Raw genomic sequence first — 20884 nt, forward strand, 5'->3', positions numbered from 1 at the left:
ATTAATTGTACCACACCTGAATGTCTTGGCCACTGGGGGCAGTATAATAAAGTCATGTAGACACAAACGAACAAAGATCATTTTTTGCAGAGGAAAAATAATATATGCCTTTGAGTATTTTATAGATTCCTCGAAGGTCAAAGCAAAAAAACTAAAAAGAAAAATCCCTAAGTTTCATAGTTTAAAAAAAACCTGACTTTACTCTTGCATTACCATATATTAGTGTTAGAATAGTGTGTTATAACCTCCGTACAAGTTCAAGTAACTCCTTGACAAACCAAAGAACCCCTTACGCAGTACTTGTATTGGTGTGGTCCAGTAACGTGTTCACGTCAAATGGGAAGCGATGGACTTGACCCCAGCAAAGCCAGTGACTCATTCCGGGACATCCTTTGCTAAATTACATGTAATCATCGAGTCATTTAAAAGACTTGATCAAAGGTGTGAAAAGTGGCGAAGAGTAGGAACGTATTCTCCACGCTTGACAGCCTGGCAACAGTTTAGAGCAACTATTCCAGACCATCATCCAAAATCTTGACATCATCTCCCGTGCTGACATCACTCCACGTGTGATCTCGGCAAGGCGGGAAAAGCTTTTGCCAGCCATTATCCTGTCATCAAAGTGTCTGGAAAAAAAAACAAAAACGCCGCTCCCCGGAGGCTCGCACTCGTCCAATTATCTCTCTGTTGTGTCAAGTGCATTTGAGCCCAAAATTGCAGCAACTTGGACGGTTCAAAGCTATCGGGTTGCCGTGTGAAAACACAGCGACCGTGACATCACTGCCACTCAAACACACGTTAACAAACACACACGCATACACACTAAGTTCTTCTCAAGACGAAGGAATGAAAGCGAGAGCTACGCTATTACGATAAGCGTTGCTTTACAGTCAAAGGTAATTGTGCAATACCGTGAGAGTTGGTATCAATCCGATAACAAGTTAATACCAGGGACGGTATCGCCAATAAATAACACTTATACATTGTAATAATGATGGTGGCTGTATCATCATTTTTTTTAATCTAAATATTTTTTTCCTTACTGACATAGCTTTATTGTCATCATAAAAGGTAGTAGTGTGCATGTGGTATCGTTATGATACCATGTAAATACTACGACAGTATCGCTGATGACACTCAGCAGTAAATTTTTACTTACGTTTTTAATCTGCAAGGAAAGTAAAATTTTACAGATTAAATTTTCACGCTGATTCCAAATACGCACTAGTTTTTCTCTAGCACATCAGCTTTTAATAATAATAATAATAATAATAATAATAATAATAATAATAATAAAACTCATAATAATAATAAGCAACAGGTGGATTTTTAAATATTATTTGGTTAAAAGACAGCAACGTTTTGACAACGTTAAAAATTTTTTCCCCATATAACAACAAAATAATCATCGATGAAAAATGCTAAAAATATTTAATTATTATTTCCGGAATAACATCACTAACATTTTATTTAAAAAAATGCCACTTTTCAGGATGAGAACTCAATCATAATTAAAATAAAGTGTATATATATATATATATATATATATATATATATATATATATATATATATATATATATATATATATATGTATAAAAAAAACTAACTTCAGTTTACTCAGCAGTAACCAATATTCAACGTATGTTCCATTTTTAGTGATTGTTAACTTGATTAATGAAAGAATTGATTCATAAAAAAAAAAAAAAAAAAACAATCTCCCGGTACAATACAAAATAGCACACAGGCATGCCCACTAGACCACTACCCATTTAGCTTGTCCTTTAGCAACACAAAAACACTCTTTAGCGTCTTCACACCAACACACACGAGGGTTTGTAGTCACAGAGTGTGAGAAGTTTGGCAGCCCACTGAAGGCTTCTTCTTTTTTTCAAGAGATGGTTCGGACCATTACACACGACCCCTGACCTTGGCGAGCACCCTGAGGTGACACGGTGCAGGCCTGCACTCACTCAGCCGAAACCAGGAACAGCGAGGGAGGCGTCCCCGTGTGCGGGAGAGCGAGAGATCTCCAAGAATGAGTACACTCGGTGACTCAACCTGTTTTATTTTGCTTATTTCCTGTCATTGATGATTTCAATTTATGTGATGAGCCAAATACAACCCATTGGTATTTTTTTTTTATTGTAAATAATGTAATCCAAAAATAATAATAATTTGAAAAAAGTTAACATTTTATAGTTTAGTGGCCTTGAAGCTTTTTTTTCCCCTACATAATCATTGTTGGAACGAACCAGAACCCCGGGAATGTTCTCTCATTGACATACGCATAAGTACAAAAACGTACAAACAGAATGAACGCGAGAAGAAAACAACTGAAATGCAGCCACACACACACACACACACTCACAAAAAGACACACGCATTTAATTCGAGAGACGGTTAATTAGCGACTGTCCACTCCACTTGCTTAACACGCGACCACTCAAGCGTGGACACCGTGCTAATTACGGCTTAGGTTAGCATACGCGCCTGCACACACACGCATACACGCATGAAAGGTGGATGACTTTGCTGGCCATGTGCAAATATTCTCAATTCTTTATCAAGCCTGCTTTGCTCTTATGGCAGCAATTAAAGCAACACCAATTAATTCATAGCACCATGCTACTGTTCAAAGTGAGTTTGGGGGTGCAAGTCATAGTGTTCATTTTAGCCATAATTTGTTTTTATACGCAACAATGATGTTTGTTTTGATGTTTTGAAATACAAGACGTGTTGAGATCATTTCCTCTGAATTAATGAAGCCCAAACATTCAACATTACACACTCAGCTACACACACGCAGGGCCCAGTGCAAGTCTCGTGCAAAGTGCAGTCTAGTTTTCTTTCTTTTGGTATCTTCGTAGACAGCGGCAGTTAGAAATGGATGTTTGCGCTGTTGTGGGAGTGAACACAGCCTAATTGACTCCCCGCCAATCTGAGCATCTTTTCCTTTAAATTCAGCCGGGAGAGGCGAGGTGTGCGGTCTACATTGCGAAAGTAAAAAACGGATTCACTGGAGTCCGTGGCAGGAGATTGGTGAGCGCCAAGTGCATTATAAATTTGTGGATGACGTAAAGTTAGCTACTATGAAGTCGGCAATTAAGGAGCGCCATGAACCCCAAATCATTTTAAAATGAATTCAACGTGGCCCACACGCTAGTTGTGGCACAGTATGGAGGTGCTATTCAAAATACAGAGTATTCGATAACAATAATGCTAATTATAATGCTTTGAATGAAATGATTTGCACAGTGATTAAGATGGTTCAATTTATGCAGATTGATATACAATGAAATCCGCCACACACGTCCACAGAGCACTGAATGTCTGCCTGCGCCTCCATCAAATCCACAAGACTTGCCGCACCACAACTTAGACCTGACTTCACCTGGTTTAAAGTCTAGCCTAGTTTCTGTCATCAAATCGTCAGGAGCGCCGGGGGCGTGTCAAAGAAAATCGCTCGACCGGAATCCCCATCATAGTGCAAAATGGTCTAAACTAAACTTGCCCCGGCACCAAAACACCCGTCTACAAAAATGGAGCCCAGAGTCATAATGTCTCTTTCTCTCATCACACACAAACCAGTGCACAGCACACTCATCATGTGATGGAAAAGTATGAAAATAAGTGTTGACATTCTTTGTTATGCAAATGCGGGTCAAGTCAAGTCTACATCCGCCGGCGCCTACGCACTCAACGCTTTTGTTTTGTGTGCAGTCAGACACAAACAACGAGGAATGCCGGGAGTCAAAGTGGGGCAAGATGACGGCGAGCGGTTTGCAGAACAAGCCAATAAGGAAAATCCAACACAAAAACTGCCTACGGATTGAAGAATACATTCAACACAGCGTCTCTCTCCAAGTCCAATCAAAGCAAACGCGTGTTGAAGTGAGCCGGAATTCTCTCATCTGGCGTAAAACGTCTACCGTGATGATGAAAGCCGCTCGGAGGAACTTCTCAACATCTCACAACAATTTCGGAAACAGTCAAGGACAAGTGAGGTCATCGCTTGGCGTGCCAACTGGCTTCAACGTGACGCTTTCCATTAAATACATATCCACCTATTAAAACACACCCGCAAAAAAAAAAAAGGGCGCTTCCTGCACATAGTCGTGCAAATAAACGCACATGTGCATATGACACATGAATATATACAATTTGCCTGAAATCACAGATCATTATCTCTATTTCCATGAACACACACACACACACACACACACCCCCACACACGTGTATATATATATATATATATATATATATATATATATATATATACACACAAAAAACTGTTAAACACATAGCTACACACACACACACACACACACAGTTACACTAACACTTGCACACTCACGCATACACACACAGATACTAATACAGAATGTGTTTTTACTGGTCGAGGTCTCAAGAAGGATAGTAATACGAGCACACTAACACTTGCACACACACCCCTACACACACAAATACTAGCGTATTGTTACACACAAAATACACACTAACACATGCGCACACAAACATGGTTACATACATGCACAGACCCACACATAGTCACACACAAAAAACACACACACACACGCACGCACACCCCAACTGATGGTACTCTGAAATACACACATGGTTACATGCAATCACACATTAGCACAAGCGGACACAAATGCAGTCAAAAATGCCCAGTGTTAAAAAATACACAAATGTACACACACGCATACAAACAGACCCACAAACAGTTGCACAAGTGGTTACGCAAACAGTTACTCACATTCACGCACAAAAACACGTTTGTACAAAAGAAGCACACGGCTACACAAAAATAAACATGCATGCACACAGACAAACAGAAAATGAGTTGCACACACAAAGACACGTGCACGCGCACGCGCACGCGCACGCAGATTGCAAGCAGCATAAACAAGAATGACAAGTTGAGATTAATGGCAAGCCTTCCACTGGCAGCCCAATTTAATTGTCAGCCATGATGGCCGCTGAACTCCATCAGCGTATTTACACAAGGTTAACGCAGCATCTTCAACAGTTGCTAATTGGAGCGACCGATAGGTCATTGGGGAAACCCGTAGCGCGTCCTTGGGCTAACGGGTGGGGGGCGCCAACGAGGGGTCATGCGACAGGTGCTCAGGTCACGGGAAGGCGGCATTGAGACAAAATAGATATGAACTCATTTTTTAAAAATTTTTTTTATGTGGTTTTGTTGTTCAAATCTGGTCTGTTGTCAGCACTCGGGCAGCCACCACGTTCAAACCAATCCGCTTCAACTTTTCATTAATATTGGCTCAACGGAGAATCAGGAATTGAGCGCCACGGACACATTTTATTAGTTGCCAGGATTGGAGGAGCCACTATTTCCCCGAAATGTTATTCAAGTTTTTGAGAATTATTTGTTCGATGTCAAAGCAGAAAAGTGAAATAACGTGAAAGGAAATCTGTTGCATGAAACTTGTATTTTTTTTATTTTATTTATTTATTTTTTGGGCACTTTAGAAAATCCTTCTTGCCAGTTCGCCGTTTGTGCCAAATCTGTCCTAAAATAGTCAGATTCTTTTTGTGTACATCGCATCTTAACAATTTTCTGATTTCTTTACAGGATTCACTGTTTCTCATCGGAGCTGATCCAAAATAGCGGATAGTGAAATCAAATCCCAACGACTCACATGTTCTTATCGCCGCTAAGCCAGCGCCCCAAACTTCACCCAAAAAATGATTTGACGGTGGCCTTGAATCGATGCCCTGAAGGCCTGGAAAGTTCTTGAAGCATAAATAAATACTGCAGAAACATCTTTAAAAATTGATCTTGGAGAGATTTTCACCACCTGTTTTGCAACACACACACACAGACACACACACGCACACATTCACACGTCAGATCAATTGATGGATGTTACGTTTAGTGAAATGTTAAATATACATTTGCACATGTGCTCACGGCGTTTAGAGAAAAATAATCAAGCCGGCGCTGGGGATCCGAGCTTGCGGTCTGTCAGAAGGAGGAGGGTTCCGCTTTTGGAAGAATTAACGTCATATTTTTGGCATCGACATCCCGATGGTGGTGTGGGGACGCACCGGTGAAGGTTGGGTCAAAGAACGTACAAAGGGCAGCACGAGCACTATTAACACTTGCTAAATATAAATTCAATAAATTTGAAAAGAAAAAGCAGCCGCAGTAAGCGGTTTTAAGAGATGTCTTCAAAAAAAGAAAAAAACGTGTGAGCCACATGTGCGATTGCTATGATGCTAATGTATTGTTTATGTTTGTATGTCTGTCAAAAATATTGAAAAAAAATATACATATATATATATTTAATTTATTTTTGTATTTTTTACATTTTAACCATACAGTCAACCGGCGCATACTCGTGAGTCCACACTTGCAATTTTGCGGCTCAATGTTTTTCAATATTTTAGTTTTTTTTGGACTTGAAGTTCTGCAACTTGCTCAGCTGGTTTCGTCTCGACCCGATTGCAGAACCATCGTCGTCAGTCTTTGAAAAACACATGAGGTGCGATCGCAGCCTGACATGCTTCCAGATGCCGTTTAATTAAAATGGCAACACGTTATTCACAACATCTGATAGATACACACACACACGCGCGCGCACACACGCAAACGCCTGGATGAAATCTGCGTAACATTACGAACATCCCAGCAACAAATGCGCAACGTTGACATTTGCGAGCCTCCCGCGTTTTCAACTTGTCTCGGGCTTGTTGTTAGCGCAAAGGCTAATGACCTATATATGTGCGCACGTGTGTGTTGCGTTCAAACGCATGTTGAGGGGTGAAAGGTGCGCACTTGCTGACGCCATGCACACTTAGTGGAGACACCTTGGAAGGGGAGATGAGGGTGCGACCTCGCCACTGACATAAGATTTGGCACCTGTCATGCACGTCAACACACACGTACACGAACACGCGCATACAAACGTCTCAATGAACATAGCACAAAAGCCCCCCCCCACACACACACACACACGCGCACACACACTACCCTCGTGCCTAATCGGTTGCGTCTTCAGGCACTTGCTGAAAGACACAAACAACATTGTCTGCCACCTTAGCACCCATGTTGGCAGCCAGCTGTCGGGCACGCACACGCACGCGCACACACACACTCGAGGAATCCCGCGAACGGATTCAAGTTTTGACGACATGATTTTCGGGAGAACTAAATTGCTGTTAACTTCCACCACTTTCAAGAGTAATCTCCGTGCTTGATTTTTTACAAATTAACCACCCCGCTTTCTCTGTCCTCAATTTAATCTACATCATAATAGAGGCAGAGCGCAAAAAATAGAAATAAAATGTAGGTCAAGACATCAGGAGGATCAAGAGGGGTGTTATTTAAATGTGGTCAGAAAAAGGTCACATTTAATATTCTACCTTAATGTCAGTTTCCTCTTGGCATCCATCTTGAAAGAAAAAAAACATTGTAATGTGACATTCAGAGAAGTGGGACGAAGTCGGATCACCGGCGGGAGGCCGCGGGAAAGTCCCATTCTGACGTAGCCGAACTGAGCAAAGGGCTTGGTGATGAACTGATTTATTTATTTTTTTTTCGTCCGGATCAATTTGACAAGATTATTTTGCAATTTCGCCAAGTGCTCACACTAATATCACAACTGTGAACGGAGAGGACTTAGTTTACAAAACACAGTCAGTGAAGTCAACTTAACGATTTGGTCGTTGCAACTAGCAAGTTCAATTCCCGCTAAGAATCAGGCTCTTAACTAAACTGACAAGCGGCAATTACTTGGTTCGGACTGGCAACATTTAATCATTCTTTAACATACGATAGATTAAAAGAAACAAAATAATCAAATAGTTGGTTTATTGGAAAAACAAACAAGTTCAAATTATGAACGCAAGTTAGCATGGTTAGCCAAGGTTAGTGCTAATAGATAGATGCTAACATTTAAGCTGGTTTGGAGATTTTTGAGCGGAAATAAGAGATAATGGTTATTATTTAGTCTTCCAAATTGTCATTTAAAATTTTAAAAAGAACATTGTCGCTTGAATATTTTTATTTTTTTTTTGCTTTGCGCTGTGAGCCAAAATGCGTTCAAAATCGAAAGCCATCTCACCAAGGGGGTGAACTTCGGAACGCATTCCTTTTTATCCCACTGCTGTTTAATTTATCACCTCCAGATTAAACTCGATGAAATCCAATATTTTAATTGAATGTTTAGATGGCGCGCGGCTTCGGTGATAAATTTCCGCTATCACCCAGCGCTGCCATATCATATTCCTCGCCACTAATTACATTTGCATAAATGATGCTGGTTGTGATGTTTGTCAGCGGGTTGGTTCGTACCATGTGGTTGGATCTGAAAAGAGGCAGAGGAAGTCAACGTAAGCGTTGAGATCAATGAAAAAACAAATGCAGCTCCCCTTGATAATGTCAGGCCAAGCTCATGTAAAAAAAAAAAAAAAAAAAAAAAAAAAAAAAACCTTTCCACTTTATATTGTGGTGACCTTTGCTTGTTGTGCCTCATTTGTCATCGTTACCGTCAGGGCAACTCAATAAGCGACGCTTGCTGCTAATACGCTTGAAAAGTCCAAATATGTTTAAAATTGATTTTGAGATGAAGTGTACGCTCAGTGGTCACTTTATTAGGTACACCTGCACACGTCTAAATCCAATCCCAGAACTTGCAGTGAAACACAAAATGGTGGTCAGACAACACAACGGGGAATGAGATTTAGTTACTTACGTTCATTTTTTTTTTTTTTTTTTTTTTACAGAGGTGAGCATTCGTGACGATGTCCACTTCTGATTTTTTTTAAAGTCTGTCGACACATGTATACCACATTCTCCTCTTCCTTGTCGCAGTTTATTTCCTTTATTGTGTTTGGTTACCAAAAAATAAACCCCTTGCAAGATATTTGTTAAAAGTTTTACTTTAAAGCAGTCATGGATCTTTTCCATTTTTCCTCCATTTTGTGACTTTAAGTGGAAGAAAATTCAGCCTATCAACAAATGTGAATAAAAAAAATTAAAAAAAAAAAAAAAATCTCACAAATGACGAAGCTATCTAACAGTATTTACGGAATTAAAAGTAACTTTAAACAGCAGTCAGTATAAAGTTCACAAAACACATTTGTAAAAGAATAGAATTAGAAACGACTATCACCGAATATATAGAAAAATAAATGCGTGAACTTGATTTTGGCATTCCCGTGGGATGTAGACGCTCTGAGTGATGCCAACTTCCTAAAATAAATAAATAAATATATATATATATATATATATATATATATATATATATATATATATATATATATATATATATATATATATATATATATATATATATATATATAAATGAGGACAAGAGCAGTGGATAGGTTGGCACATGATAGCAGCAGTCTGCCTGCGCCCCCCTGCTGAGCGCCTTGACAGACTTATGTGCTATGGCGTGGAGTTAGGCGATGCCTGGGAACAGTAAGAACACATTTGCGGTGTTGTGTGCACGCTGCGTCACGGCTCTCAAGTGGGTGCTAACCTCCACAGCGGGCGGCCTGTGGGAACCATGTGTTTTCGTGGAAGCGGAGGAGAACGGGATGAGGAGGAGATGGACACGCAGATGAGCAATGTGGAAGGCGGCCACCATTCCAGCTGTCAGGCCCACCCAGCTCCCATAAAGTTTAGGATGTCGGGCTTTGGAAATGACCTAAAATACTCTGTAAACTTTACAGGTGAACTTCATTTGACCTTGGCTCAACTTTTGAGAAAAGGGATTTGTGGCACTGCATACAATATAATTATAGCATGTTTTATTTAATTTTTAAATTTTTTTTATTAAACCACAAAAACATGGCGCAATTGTCAGGGACGAAGCGGAATGCCACAAAGAGAAGAAACTGGCAAGAATATTTTGAGAGCGTGACGGCAATGACCAATCCCCCCTTTCATTGACTGCACCTGTGAAATTGTCCACAGAGACTCTCCACACTTTGCTTTTTAGCCACGACAACATATTGTCCTTCTTGGGCATAAACTTAATTTCTCCAAATATGGTCAATTTGATGTCCTTTCAGAAAATATACAATTGATCTGTCTCCATGTGGTGTGTTATTTTCACACATTATTAATTGAATTAAAGTGTGGAAAATGGATTTAGAACGAGCAGTAGGCTTTCCTCAATCAGGATTTTGGAGCTGATCACCAATCAGGCCCGGCCCAAAATTTGTGCACAATTGACACCAAGTGAAAAGATTTGGGAGAAAAATAATGAATTAAAACCTCTTACCCATCAATTAAACTCTCCCAAAAAACACTGATAAACATTAAACTGACGGGAAAAAAATTACCCCATCCATAAACCTAAAATACAGGATTTTTTTTTTTTTTTTGTATTTTCTTAGAATCTTTGGATGATTAACCATTGCAGCACAGAAAAATCCTGGAGGAAACATGATTGTGTTTCCTGTAATTTTGGGGATCCGATGAATAGCGCCATCGATCGATCGGTATGTCAGGACTTTATAACCGATCACGAATTTTGCATAAAATGCTCAAAATCTGCCGATCCGATCTGTGTCATTTATATTTAGAACAAATCTGTCCTTGAATGATCAACTGTCCGTGCTTTAAATCTCCACCTTTTGTGCTACATTATGTCACCTCTGAGAAATACAACGAGGAACATTTGACGAGACTTTTACGGATATGACGTGAATTTGAAAGCAAAAGAGATCTCACAGGAGGACCTTCTCTCGTGTGTGAGTGACGTGTGCTGCTTCTTCACTCAATCCGAAAAGGTCCTTCGCTCATCCGTAGCGGAAATATCTGCTCCGACGTCTTCTTCACCACTTTGGAATGTTCTCCTCGTCGTCCGCAGACACTCCATTTCCTCCTCCTCCTCCTCCTGCTTCATCTTCATCCTCCTCTTGGCCCTCACGCTGTGAAAAGTAAGTGAGAGAAATGATGAAGTCCAATCTGCTGACGGAGAACAACACTGTCGGTAGCAATAAGAAGCCATGTTGGAGAGACGCTGACGGGCCGTTACTCAGCAGCCCGCCAAGTGGGCCCGCTGTTTTAAATATGACCGTGTCTGCTTAAAGTGATTGAGGAGGACCCCTGCCGCACCAGCTCACTTCCATGCGGACTATCAATATATCACACTAACGGTGTTTTATTTTATTTTATGATTGGGTTTACTCTTTGACTTTATTCACATTCCATGTTTTTGAAGTATTTTAGTGTTGGTTTGCTCAATAGTAGGGGACTGTTTCAAAGTGTTGGCTTAATTTAATGTATTTTTAGTTTTATTGTAGGCTGCGATTTTATTTGAATTTAATAAGTTTGATTTTTATTTTTATTTTTTTTTTAAACATTTTTATTTTAGTTTAGTTAGCAATACAGCACACTTCTGGACGCTATCTGTATTTTATTGGTTCATTTTTATTCATTCTATGAACAATTTTACAATTTTATTTTATTATTTTTATTCCTGACTTTTTATGCGTTTGATTTATATTCGATTTTTATTTGAATGTTTTTATCTTATATTTCATTATATTTGTGTTTTCAATTTCTTTACTTTTTTTTTTAATTGTATTGTGGCATTTTACGACATTATTTATTTCATTTTATTCATTAATGCATTCAAATTCCTGCATCGCAATTTATGGCATTGTTGCTGTTGTTGTTTTTTTTTTCTTTTTTTTTAACGCATATATCAATTATATAGATTTAGACAATAATATATATACTGAAATAATATGCATTTGTTAATTTATTATGAAGACACTGTTCTCCTTGCTTGACACAATTTTCCTTTCTGTCTTGGTTTATGGTGGTTGGTTTAAGGGTGCCATGAATATGGATGTGACCTCTTTCTCCATGATGCTCGAATGCACGCACGCACGCGCACACTGCTTCCATGATTCACGCATCATTTGCCAAGGTGTCTCTCGCATGTGCCGCATGTCCAGATTTGCTACGCGACTTGACAACGTGTAATTAGAGGCTTGATGATGAAGTGCTGCCCGTGCAAGTGAAAATACTTCATCTTTTCTTTGCAGACTCGAGGCACACACTTGCCTAAATTCGTTGCGCTAGCTCCGCCCACAATTGTCACAATAGCAAAATGCGCTACATAAATAATAGTTTCTTTGCTGTGTATTGAGTTAAAAAAAAATATGATACTACATTTTTGGAGAGGTTTGGGATGGCTGGAACATATTACTGGCATTTCCATACATTAAAATGGTGAAAGACGATTTGAGATATGAGGTTATCCTTTTGTTGTTTGTTGGAAGAGTGTGCTCTGTTCAGTTCTGTGTTTTAGTGCAAACAAGGCTCAGAAGAAACACATAATGCAGCCCAGCTGACTGCTAAAACGGACGTCTCAGTCACGTCTTTGTCAGTGGTACTTTCCCAGCTGGAATATTTCAAAAAAAAAAAAGTGGAATGAGTGTGATGTGGAGGAGGCCTGCAGCATGAGGGAGGGGATGGTGCAATTACGCATTGTTGCTATCAGCGCCCTTGAACTCTGCTGTTTGTCAAGACGAAGCCAACAATGTAGCCTCTGTGCGATAACAGCCGGCGAGCTCCGGACGAGGAAGACGGACGCCGCATTGGGGAAACGAAATAGCGCGGGCTGGCGGTTGAAGTCATGAGCCGCCGGGCATGTCTCGATGGGGTCCAAACAAATATTACAATCACGTGGCGGGTCAAAATGTGGCCCTATGAGCCTTAATTTATATCATTTCTCATGGTGAGGCCATTTCAGCCAATCGGAAGCCAGAAGAAATTCAACTGGGGAAAAGGTATCATGATTGATATGAATGATGGGCCTCATATCTCTAACTTACATAAAGATAGAGTGTGAAAACCTAACTCTTGCTTGAAACCCTACCACAGGCTTTAAAAAATATATTTAAAAACCCTAACCCTTGTTTGAAACCCCAATCATGTCTTAAAATCTTAACTGGGGTTTAATACCATAATCCCAGGGTTGAAACCCGAACTAGCAGCCCCAAACCTGTATTTGAAACCCTAACCATGGTCTGAAACCTTGAAATTGAAATCCTAACCAAGACTTGAAACCCTTATTTGAAACTTTAATCAAGCCTGAAAGAAAAAATTGGAAACCCTAACCATTGCTTGAAACCCCTTTTTGAAAACTTTAAGCAAGGATTGAAACCCTAACCAAGTTTCAAACTCCCAGACTTGAAAACCATCAACCGAATCGATTTTTCAAAACGCAGACCCTTTTTTAACCTTATTTTCATTTTTTTTTCTTTCATGAAAAATTTTACGGATTTACATGAACGCGTGCTAATGGAGCGTGTGTGTATCTTCCCGAAAAATAACAGCACAAGTGTTGACGGTGGTGAGATTTAAAAGACGAGCTCATCGCCCGCTCGCTCGCTCGCTCGCTCGCTCGCTCGCTCGGCTTTCCACGGCTGGCATGATCCTCCGACTCCCAGTCGGGGAAAGTTCAAAACCCAAATTCCTTTGGCCACCATTTGTTTTCTTTTCCATTGATCACCAAGCAGCTGCTGATGGAGTCTCTCTCTCTCTCTCTCTCTCACACACACACACGCACACACACACCGACACACACATCCCGTAATAAACGAGGCTGGCTAGTAATTGGCCGGCCCGAGACGACATCATCACTCATTCAGGTGTCCGATAATGACACGCACACGCGCGCATGCAGATCCATATCATTGATCTGCGCACCCCCCACCCGTCCTGTCTTTCACAAGCAATAAGAGACTAGAGGACGTTGGAGGTTTCATCGAAGTCTCAATTAAGACAAGTGCACTCACTAGGCTTGAAACCCTACTTTAAAGCCCTATTCCGGGCTTGAATCCCTAATTTCAAACCATATACATGACTTGAAACCTTATCCCTGGATTTGAAACGTTAACCCAAAAGTGGATTTTGGCTTGCTTGAAACCCTAATTTCAAACCCTAATTTCAACCTAACCCTAACCCTAACCCTGGGCCTAATTTGAAAAACTAACCGTGACTAAAAACCCTACTTTAGAACCTTAACCTAGTCTTGCAACACCCTTTTGAAACCTTTAAATCGGATTAAACCTCACTTCGCAACCTTAATTTCAAACCCCATCTCTGGTTTTAAACACTAATATTATGCCCCAACCCAAGTTTGAAGCCCTGACTTAAAACCCTAACCCTAACTTGAAACTTAAAAAAAACAACTAGAAACACTCATTTCAAACTTGGTTTAAAACTCGTTTCCAAACCCTACTAAACCCCATCCCTAGTTTGAAACCCCAATTTGAAATTCTTACTTGAAACCCTAACCCTGCCTTTAAAACCTACTTCCAAACCCTGAAGTATCCCTAGCTTGAACCTGAATACCTTACCCAGGGCTTTAAGGCCTAACATTGGCTTGAAACGTACTTTCAAAATCTAACTTGACACCCAGATCCCCACTTGAAACCTTAACTAATTTAAAAAAACTAATTTCAAACCCTACTTTGAACGCTAAGATTCATTTTACACCCTCATTTGAAGCCCTAACCCGTGTTTAAAGCCTAAGTGCTCACCATTTTGAATAAAAGGCTAATATCAATATTTCGATATACTGTACACATCTATTCTTATGACTCATATGCAGTCTGTTAGCGTTCGTATATTTGTGCATCCACCGCCTTGAGGCAGGCTCATCCCAGTGGCCAAGTAAAGATTGATGTTCCTCATCTTTGAGAATGGCCTCGTAAAAATGAAAGCACCACACTGGACGGCGCGGCTGCTTCTGCCTCCCGACCGCCTCATCTTTTCTCACTGTTCATTCATGCCTCCTCCTTGTCGCCGTGAAATACGCTACGTTGTCTCTATACGGGGCACCGTCGCCACGAAATACGACAACCCACAATGCATTTCGCCGTTTAGCAGACAAGCTGATAGCTCGCCCCCACCTTCACTTCACCGCATTATGGCGAACCTTTCACCACTCTATTACTCCACGGTCTCCTTCTTGCTGCCCTCAGTCTCCTCTAAGATGTAAAATTGCCCCGTCGTTGTAACATTGGAGGGTACGCGGCAAGAAATGACAACGATAAACAGGCACGCTAACGTGATCTTGACCCGTGCTGGGGCTCCGGTATAATATTGCACAATGTCATTCTTGCTGCCCTCAGTCTCTTCTTGGATGTAATATTGTGATTACAGGGCTAGAAATGGCAAACATGCTGATATTATCTTAGCCTTTCAATGTGCCTTAGCGAAATACATTACAGAAGATTTTAAATTAAAAATCCCAATTTGAGTATGTGTACGATACTCCACAGTCTCTTTCTTGCTGTCCTTAGTCTCCACTCGCCGTGAAAGGACAACAATATACACATATGCTAATGTTGCGCCTTAGCTCTGGAATCGGCAGTATAATACTCCGCAAATTCATTCTTGCTGCCGTCGGGCTCCCTCTGCTCAGATGTGAAGTATTCCAGGAGGCACAATTACAGTTGCCCTTAATATTTCTTTGAAAAAGAATTGCTCCACAAATGAACACACGCTTATGCAAGACAATCCTTACGTTGCGCTTTAGTTCCAAATACTGCTGTGTTCTACACCAAAATCTCCACCGTGCTGCAGTGGCCCAAATAAAAATACTTTCACTCTAACGAAAACAACAACAAGCATGCTATTTTTATCTGTTCCTGTGGACTTTCTCCACAGTCTCCACTTTGCTGCAGTGCAAAGTTTATTTGCTCCTCTCACTCTTTTCTAGGACATATAATTGCCCCGTCCTAACGTTTGCGTACTACAGAATGTTCGCATTCGTTTACGGTCCTCAATTCCGGACACGGCCGCTTATACTCCACAGTCTCCACTTTGCTGTAGTGGCCCTTGATCTCCTTTCGGATATAAAATTGTCTTATCTGCGTTTGATGATACACGTCTAAAAATGCCTGTTAGCTCAGCCAGTTGCTGTCCCTCAGCTGCCTGCTTCAACGGCCCTTAGTCTCCATATGGATGCAATTTCCACAGAGACAGGAGATCCTGTTTTTTATTGTTGTTTGTCAAACTGACTGATGCGCTCAATGCCGACGTGTTTCCCACAGATTCACATCAAAGCCACAGCGCGTTCCAAGCAGGAACGATTTTATTTTCCTTTTTTTCATCAGCTCTTTGATGTAGACTATTAATGGTCACCATGGCGATACGTTCAATATGTCCAACATGGCCCCTCCGGATGGCCTGCTAGAATTACCAGGTTGGTGAGCGAAGACGGATCGAGCGAGGGATCATAATAATATCCAGCGGTCTGCTTTTCCGCAAACGGAACGCCTGGACCGCTTATTTCCCATGGTGCCCTTGGCGGGGCGGTCACACCAATTGCGCTCCCAGCACATCCTCACTTAATTTCGCATTCTTTAATATTGCATGGAGCTCATTTAGAGGCGGTCGGACACGCACACGCACACACACACACACACACATGACAACACAATGGTTCCAGCGTAATTCCCCCACCACCAAGCGCTCTCGAGAGTGTATTTTAGGATTGAGCGTCGGGTTGTGGATTGATGTGGTTACAATTGGTGTCTGAGCATGCGTGTGTGTGTGTGTGTGTGTATATGCGTGTGTTAGTCCACGTGTGTTTATGGAGGCACATATTTACACAAAAAGCCATCGGCAAGCCTCTTGCCGCCATTCTCTAAAGTCGGCAGTTGATGTGTGGAAGGAAAGTCAAAAGCAATGACAAGAAAGATTTAAATTGTAAAACAGACACACTAACCTCTAGCAAAGCACGCCGTGACGAAACACATGAGCATCGCTGAATGCTAACTTCCGCAACAAGTGCGCATGTATCGTAACAAAAGCCCTGAATGTCAAATCTAGTTTTTTTGAAGCGACTTGTGTGCAGCCGTATTGATTTTATTTTCTTGCCGCGTTAGGGCCGTGGCGCCGAGAAAATGAGGTCTGGCCCGGAGGTTTATGTCCCACCGCCGTTCGACGGAAACGTGAGCCGAGGCTTCAGCTGGCCTTTTATTGTAAACGCACTCCCCGTAGATGGTCGGAAAGTGTCTGTTTTCCTGCCGATAGGCGGGGAATTAAATATGAAGGCTATCAGCGGATGGGCAGGAAGAGTCCAAACGAGTGCTCAGGGACAGTTTCCCATTATTGTCATCTATTATGGCCGACAGATAGTCATTCGCCACGTCCATTACGGCATTGGTGGCAGGCGGAAGGTCTTTTCTTTTTCTGGAAAAACAGTTAAGTGCGAGAAAATGCAGCGTTGGGGCCAAGTTGGCTGAAATTGATAAGCATTCATAATTTATGCAGAAAACGAGACAATACGGCAACGCGGCACAGCGATGCACGCATGCCAGGATGTCGCCGAGTAAACAGCTGCTTTCCACTACATTAAACGCCACTCAAACACACGCCCAATCAGGAAATAGGGTTTTTAGGCCAAGTCAGGGTCTCAAATCAAATGTTTGAAGGAATGTTTCAAATTTGTGTATCAAGCCAGAGTTGGAGCTTCAAATCAGGGAGTAAAACCTGGGTAATGTTGCAAATCAAAGTTTTAAGATACAGTCAGGGCTTCAAATAAGGATCAGTGTTAGGGTTTCAAAATAGGATAGAAAATTATATTTCAAATTAGGGTTTTAAGATGGAGTTAGGGCTTCATATTGGGGGGGTTTAAGTTCGTTTTAGGGTTTCTAATTAAAGTTACGGTTTCTAATTTGGGTTTCAATACAGAGTTAAGGTTTCAAGTTGAGGTTATGGCTTCAATTTAGGGTTTTAAGTTGAACGTCAAAAGTAAGATGTCAAGCATAGGATTAGGGTTTTGAGCCATGGTTAGGGTATCAAATTAATGTGTCAAGCTAGAGTTATTGTTTCAAATTAGGATGTCAAGCCAGGCTTTGAGTTTGTAGCCTGTCTAACCTCGGAGTGTTGCCAGCCGATGACTGACCAAGCAGCTGCATTCTCCTGCATTCAAGTTGGCCTTGACTTCTTGGAAACGTTGTGAATCCACGCCCAGCGTCGGGAGAGCCGGCGGCTTTCACAAAACAGAACCTCCTGGTCCACAAGCTCCTGCTGTCTGCTTCTGATAGTTTAGCGACACTAGCTAGGCTATTAGCTTAGCTACTAGCCTAGCTTCCTGCTGCCACTGTGTACGCGTGTGAATTATGGAGCCTCTGGCCGTAAATGTCAGTTCTTTAAATCAACACAGTGCAGCCAGCAGAGAAGACAAGTCTTCATCACAGCTTCGGTTACGGTCACAGAATGTGTGTGTGTGTCTTTATAACTCACCAAGCGAAACATGTTCCGCAAACATGCACACAAGCAGGGCAAGACGGCTCAGAGGAGCTTCCAAAGAGGGATTTCTAACTAAGTTTAGGTTTTCAAGTTAGAGCTTTCACGCCCGTGTTAGGGTGTCAAATTAGGGTTTCAAGTCTGGTTTAGAGATTCAAATGAGGTTTTAAATTCTTCTGTCCTGTGATGACTCGTGGTAATCCAAATGTGACGCCCCCAATAAACACATCAGGGAGAGTGTGAAGAGTAGCATGCGCGTCTTCCACTGTCAAGTAGAGCTTTGACGCCAGGCCCGTGCTGAGAGGATGCACAATGCTTGGCCCGCTACGCACTTTCCCAGGCTGTCGAGTTTTCCCCGCGGAAGAAACCGCATCTCGTCAGCTGCTGATGTTCTGGAGCTCACCTCGCGTCGTAGATGCCGCGTTGACCCCGAGCCTGGTGTTCAAGCCTTTGCGTCGCCGCGGCTTTCTTGCCAGGTTGGCAAAAAGGCATAAAAATCTGTCAATCATCAGCGACACGCAAAGTCAACAGTTTTTTCTGAGGGTTAGGGTTTCAAAGAAGGGCTTTAAGTCAGGCTTAGAGTTTCAAAAAAGGGATTGGGTTTGAAATTAGAGTTTCAGGTCAAGGAGTTTCAAATTAGGGTTTCAAGTCAGGGGTGGGATTCAAATTTATAGTTTGAAGTCAGGGTTTAAAAGTCCATTGTCAGTGTTTTATATTAGGGTTTCAAGTTAAGGTTTCAAGCCTGGGTCGAGTCTGGGCTCCAAATAAGGGCACTGGTTTAAATTGTCAAATTATGCTCTCAAATCATGGTTATAGTTTCAAGTGAGGGTTGCAAAGGGTTTGTGTTCCAAATTAAGGTTCAAATTGTGGTTAGGGTTTCAATTTAGAGTTTCAAAATCATCATTTACAAAGTTTGTTACTTCTCACCTCAGCATGGAGCTACAAAGTAATACGGCAAGAGTGTACGTTGCAGGTAGAAGTGGTCTGGACGTGTGTGTGTGTGTGGGGGGGGGGGGTCTGGTGGGAGTCTACAAAATGGAGAATGTTTTGAATTATACATTCCTGCCATGAGTGACAAATGGAGAGAAGGATTCGTCATAAATCACAAGCAGCCCAACACAAAGTGCTTGCTCGGCAGCAGCAGCAGTCTGAAATTTAGTGTTTGCTTCGTCTGCAAACGCCGCTATTCTGCCTCTGCGTGTGCGTGTGTGCGTGCAGAAACAAGAGCAAAAGTTGAGTATATCTGTGCTGTTTTAAACAATACGAGTTTGGCTATTTCTTATTTTTTTGAAGTCATCTTCTTCATTGTTATTCAACTTCTGCCAGATCTAAATCCATCAACTGATTGACTGAATCCAATCCCTAATTCCAAATCTACCGTCAATCATCAATCATTGATCAATCCATTGATCCATCAACTAAGCTTTTTTTTCATCTGCGATCAGTTGACGTATCTATCACAATCCAACCATCGGTTTTCCATCCATACATCCATTCCATCTCCATTGATCAGTCCATCTAACATTCCATACAGTACACCCATCGGTCAATAATCTATTAATAAATCATAACCATCCATTATCAGTCCGTTTGTTCAGCCATTCCTCATTGGTTAATTTCCAAACATGTTTAAGAGATTTAAGAAAAGCCGAAGGTTCTACGGGAGTGTTGACTAAGCATCTGGGAGTAAATAAATAATCTCAATCGACAAGCAGACTTCCAAACCGCATCCATGGATCTTCCCCGACTAACAACCAGGAGGCCGCTTGCTATCAAATATTTTGTTTGGTGCCACGCTAATATCAGCGTTTTTTTTTTTTTTCCCTTCTTCGTTTACGTCACCTGTAATGGCATTCTTATTGATCGTCTGCTTAATGGTCGGCCTCATATACTGGATGGTGTTCATTTAAAGTAGAAATGAATAATGGCCGTCTGAGGCAAAGCCATAAAACCTGCCGCATGTGTGCGCATGTGTGTGCGTTTTCATCGTCATTGGGATGTGGTAGCAGAAAGAAGGGGAAAAAAGAGATGGAGTTTTTAATTTGCAGAGTATAGTGAGGCTGGGGGGGGGGGGCGGTAAGACTTTAGGAACGTGGGCAATAAAAACTAATTTACCCTCGCAAACAGAATTTGTACAAAAGTATTTCTGCAAACGCAAAGCATTTCGCCTCCGTACGCTCGTTCATCACTTCTATGCGTTGGCAAACAAACCCCCCCCCCCGACCATCCCACTCCCTCCATCCCTCTTAGGTCATCAGCCGGAGAAACCACAACAAAGGGGGTTCGGCTGGGTAGGGTTGGTGGGGGCGGCGTTGGCGCGGTGACCTTGGCTGTGACATCATGTGGCGGCAGAAAGAAATGAAGCCATTAGGCCGAGGCAGCGCTTGGCCATAAATCAGACTGTTTCCAATAAGCTGCCTTAATGGTCATCCATCACCCCCGCCAGCCTGCGCCCTCCGCGCCCAACCGCCTGGGGAACGGCCGCCGGGACGCAGGGAATGGGGTGGAGTAATAACGGTGGGGAGGTGCGCGGGGGCGGGCTCTGTCCAGGTAGACTCGGTGGGATACGCTCGGAGAGGGAAAACACGGCAAAATGAAGGATGAGGTCGAAAATGGGA

The 20884-nt window shown here is 41.8% G+C and overlaps 1 long non-coding RNA gene across 1 annotated transcript in view; it reads right to left on the reverse strand.

The window, feature by feature from the left end:
* Window positions 1-10343: 10343 nt before the first annotated feature.
* Window positions 10344-20884, reverse strand: part of LOC148330010 (uncharacterized) — a 30064-nt gene continuing 19523 nt past the window's right edge. The window contains exon 3 of the long non-coding RNA XR_015845106.1: window positions 10344-10915. This is a non-coding gene — a long non-coding RNA (uncharacterized LOC148330010). The remainder of the gene's footprint in view (window positions 10916-20884) is intronic.

This window comes from Idiotropiscis lumnitzeri, chromosome 9 (assembly GCF_059441095.1).
Source record: "Idiotropiscis lumnitzeri isolate Australia: NSW breed Sydney's pygmy pipehorse chromosome 9, RoL_Ilum_1.0, whole genome shotgun sequence".
Lineage (NCBI taxonomy): Eukaryota > Metazoa > Chordata > Actinopteri > Syngnathiformes > Syngnathidae > Idiotropiscis > Idiotropiscis lumnitzeri.